Below are 4,982 nucleotides of genomic sequence, written 5' to 3'. Positions count from 1 at the left end.
TCTTTGTATTTTTATTTTCTGTACTGCCTATGTGCCTCTGGGATATATGAGAACCAAATGAAAAGCTGTAAGAGCAAGGCCAGTTTTAATCACTGGCCTCTGTAGTTATATAAAGATATTCTGAACAGGTCTACATAATTATATCAGAACTCATGTGTGTCTTTTTTCCCACCTCCCCCCAAACAAAACCATTACTTTAATGGCAGCAGTAGAGGAGTGTGATTATCTAGAATTTAAACACTAAGAAATAAAACCACTACAGCCAGCAGCTTGTAGAATCTCATTATCAAGGTAATAAAATGATCATTGCAGTGACCCATGGTGCCAGGGCTCAATTACAGAGTTCCTATGTGTGTGAGAGGGCACAAGTGTGTACAGACATATATTTCATTACATTATATTACATTACTGATATTACACAGCACTTGTAGCACAGGATCAAACAAGCTTAATTCACTAAATAGAAAGTGCAGTTCAAGGAAGAAGGAGTTCCAGATGGGGGACTGCAAAGAAAGATGGAGTTTTAATATTATAAATTTGTTCTCTGCTTCTTAAGTCACTTTTTCATACAAGTGGCATGCCAGATCAACCAACTTCTGTATCTGCGGCATTGCATTTTAATGAGCTAATTTGTAAGTTGATTTTAATGAGTTCATTTAAATTCCTGAGCTGAAGATTAACCTCTGCAGGTACAGTTCTCTCACTCCTTCAGTTTTGTAATACAAGGCTTTAAACAGTGCAATTGGTTTCTTGCTCTTGAGGGATTTACTCACAAAGTATCAAAGTATAGTTTAATCTTTTGGGGGATGCACTTGCTTCAGCACCTCTGTGCAATATATTTCCTCCAGTCTCTCCACGATGGCCAGCACAGCTACAATCAGCAACAAAACCTGGTGTTATTCTTGAGCTCTAAATTTCACACACTGAGCTAGTGGGATTTGCAGTCTGTGCCTTGGGTTTGAGGAACGAGATTTGTTACACTAGGACAGTTTTCTTTCATCTATTTATTGTGCCTTAATAAGCAGTGTCAGTTTTGCAGAATTTCTGCACAAGTTTTTTTGTGTGTGTGAGAACCACACACATATTAAAGCTGAGCACAGAATACACAGATACCATCTATGATTAGAGACAGTTCTTGTTAGCAGAGCATGTACAGGACGTTCATAATCAAAGACTAAAAATAAGCATTGTCTGGGGCCACTCAGGGGGATCACATATCACAAGCCACAGTATTACTGAAACCTTTCAAAGACTTAAAGTGGCACAAGCTCATCCTCCTAGAAAGATAATCTGCTTCAGATTTAGAAATCTCAACACTGGAGGATGCACTACAGCTGCTGTTCAGCTGGTTACTTACTCTTGTTACCTGTTTCCCATATCTGATCTGCAATTAGCTGCCTTCAGCTGCTGCATGCCAGCCTGCTGCCTTAAGGAGCTGTCTGCAGCCAGATGTCTGCTTTCAAGTAGCTGTCTCCTTCAGCAGTCCAAAAAACAACGTTGCTGTGCAAGATTCAAGTCTGTGTTCTGCAAAACCAGTTGTATTTGATTTGGGAGGGATGGGGCAGGGGAATAGCTGTGAAGAAATGGCCATGATGGCAACTGCTGGGATATAAAGCTATCATGGCTGGATTGCTCTTTGACTCCCAAGCCAGCTGATGCCCTCCAATTGGGTGGACATAATCACAGAAGTACAGAAAAAGACCTTTAAGATCACTGAGTCCAATTGTTATCCCAGCACTGCCAAGCCCATCACTCAACCATGTCCCCAAGTGCTACACCTACACGTCTTGTGAATCCCCCCAGGGCTGGTGACTCCATTTCCCTGGGCAGCCTGTTGCAAGGCTTCACAACTCTTTTGGTGAATAAATCTTTCCAAATATCCAATCTAAAGCCTCCTCTGGCACAACTTGAGGACATTCTTCTTGTCCTGTCACTGGTAACTTGAAGAAAGACACCAACACCCAAAAACGAGCAGAGAGGCAAAGATGGGACTTCAAAGTAGTGTAGAAATCAGACCAACACTATGCCTTCCATTTTAAAAATCCTGGTTCACTGAAGAAAAGGGGCTTCCCAAACTGTTCTTAAAGCATATGTTCCATGGGTTTTATGTTAGAAAGCAGAATTAAACCTTCTCAGGTGTGCAGTGAGAGCAGACAGCTACAGTTCTTACAGTACTCACTGACATTCCTGATAAAACATCACAAGTCACCTGCCAGAGAGCAGGAATAGACAAAGGTAAATTCTCACATTAATCTGTCACACTGAGCCCTTTAATGTATTCACTACCAACTCAAACTCCCACTCTCTGGCTAGCTGCTTCTGTCCCATACAAAGGACTGAATCTATTGGTATCAGAGGGAGAGGATGATAACAAAGAGAAGTTACAATCCATATCTGATCAAAAATACTACAGCTACAGGGACATAAAAGCACAGTGCCCCATCCTCTCCTCCACTGGATCACCATCCTAAACACCCACCTCTCATCTCATCTATCTGCAATGTGTGCAAAACTTCCAGACAAGGTCCTGGTCCCCAACAAAGCAGAACTTCGTGCTGTGCAGAAGGGACAGAAGCAAGAATAACACCTCCCAAACAACCTGCACACCACCCTGGCTGCACCCATGCACACCACAGTCTTCCCCTGCACACAGCCCAAGACTGCACAGCTGCAATTTCTCTTGCATCACCTCCAGAGTGTGAACAGTGTTTGAGGGTTCTAGTGATAGTCTGGAATTGAGAAGCAGTTCCCATACACAGCAAGCTGTGGCACAGCCCTAATATGACACCAGTGTGATGAGGCTAGAAGAAAGGAACTAAACAAGCAGCCCAAAACAGGAGGAAGGAATATTTACATCACCCAGGCTCTACCTGCCACTTTAACATCTCTCTCTCTGACACCTCCCTGGCACTTGCAAGCTGCTGCAAGAAAAGTGATGGGAATCTGAGCAGAAAGCTCTCTCACACCTTGTCCCTGTGCAAAAATTCAAATTTAGCCTTTTAACCAGGCAGCCTCTATGCATGCTGTAATCACTGACAGCATAAAGCTGTGCACAGTGCTTGGATTTGGGCTGCAAAACTCAAATCCCACCTCAGCTCATCCCAGCTCAGGAAGCACGGCCCAGAGAATGCAGTACCAGGTTTTCCTTCAAGGAGGAAATTTAGTGGGAGCTTAGGGTCAGAAGCATGGAGGATACATTTGTTGTGTGTTTAAGCTGTATTGCTGAAGATGTTTTGCTCTGCTTTGCATGTGTGTCTGTTCCAGATGGCTTTCCTTGTGTTTAAAAGAAATAGGCATACTTAAAATCTACTTTACAAAACCTCAGCAAATTAACACTGATCTTTTCCAGACAATTCTTCAAATGAATGTTCTGCAAATGCCTCCTCACAGCGTGCAAAGATTTAGATAAGCTGGGAACCGGCTCCACAAAGGATGCTCTTTAACAAGAGGAATTTAAGCACTGAAACCAGTTCAATTTGCCGCTTTTTGATTTTAATATAAAAAGAAATACTTTCTGCAAGGAAAGACTCGGCTTTCATCACCAGAACCCTAGCACAGACTTCACAGGCTAAACCAGTTCACAGCTAAGCACTTTTCATAAACATGACACATCTCTTGGCTTACAGAGGTTCTGGAGAAGCAAAGAACAGGCTGTGCTGACATCTGGTGGCTTTTTCTGCAGGCAGAGTTCATGGCAAGAGGTCTTGGCTTTTCACTGCCTTTTGTTTTTTTGCTTTCCTGATGTAACTCCTTCATTTCCTTACAAGATTCCAAGCATTATGATAAAAACATTTTTGTTTCCACTGACTGGTGGACAGTGCTGTCCTGTGCAACTCTTCCTGCAAAGCAAGAAAAGAGCCTTTGTTGTGCACTTGAAAAAGTCTCTATTTCAAAGCATATTTTTAATGAAAAAAAAAATTTAAATGTACATTCACTGTCACAGGAAACACTGCTATTGCATATCAGATGAGGTGCAAACCTCTCCATTAAAGCACTGCAAATCAGCAGAAGTGCAGCAAGAAGCAAAGGGAAGTGGTTGGGGAAATGTCTAAAGCTGTGTCTGTTTCTCTGACTCAATAGGAAATGGGGAGTAGAGAAAAGTCAATATCCTAATAAAATGAAAAGCAACAAAAGTTGTCTGCTGGGCGTTTCTTGACTCATGAATCACTTGTAAATCTGTGCCAAGTAGTGCCATGGAAAGGAAGCAGTGGAAAGGGGATCAGGTGCCAGCCAGGGAGCCTGAGCTCAGTCCAAGCTGTTCAATGAACAAAAGTGTGCATTTGCCTTGAGCATTTGTAGTGCCTCCAGTCATCTGCCCTGCTCTGTATCTGGGATCCTATCAGTCACAGGAGACCAAGAATGAGTATCCTGTGTTCTGGTTTTAGCTCCTTGACCTTTGGGCACTCAGGATTTCTGTGGCTATTAGCTTCCAAGGACAAGGCCCATGGATGTCCTGTCATGGCTGTGGGAACTCTTGGACTGCTACCTGCAGGCTCATTTTTAAATAAGTGATCTGTCAGGGGATGTTAAATACTGCCAGGGAGTAAAAGAGGAACACCACAGCTTACAATGTATTTCTGAATCACATTAAAGTCACAATGTTTACATCAGATAAAGCAGTTAACTGTAAAAGTGGTGCTTATCAGATCTTTGAGTTTTCCTTTATGCCACTGGTCAAATCAGCTGTCCATGTCAGCAGATTTTTCTAAACTCTTGCTTCTTCAAAAGGCAACACAGCTACCTCTGGACGGAAAAAGAATTAAAACTGTTGGATGCAGAAAGCATAATGTGACAAAGCCAAAAAAAACCCAGGATGCCTGCTGGAGCAGTTAATTAATTCAATTCCAAAATTATGAAAAAGCACCATTTTTATACATTTAGTTGTGTGGAAAGCAGCACTGCTCTGCTATCTCTGCATCAAGAGTGTTGCACAACAAAGTTACCTCTTCTTCCTATTTATGATAATTCCTTTCCAAATTTAC

Source organism: Prinia subflava, chromosome 6, assembly GCF_021018805.1.
Source record: "Prinia subflava isolate CZ2003 ecotype Zambia chromosome 6, Cam_Psub_1.2, whole genome shotgun sequence".
NCBI classification, from domain to species: Eukaryota; Metazoa; Chordata; class Aves; order Passeriformes; family Cisticolidae; genus Prinia; species Prinia subflava.
This window is presented reverse-complemented; position numbering follows the sequence as displayed.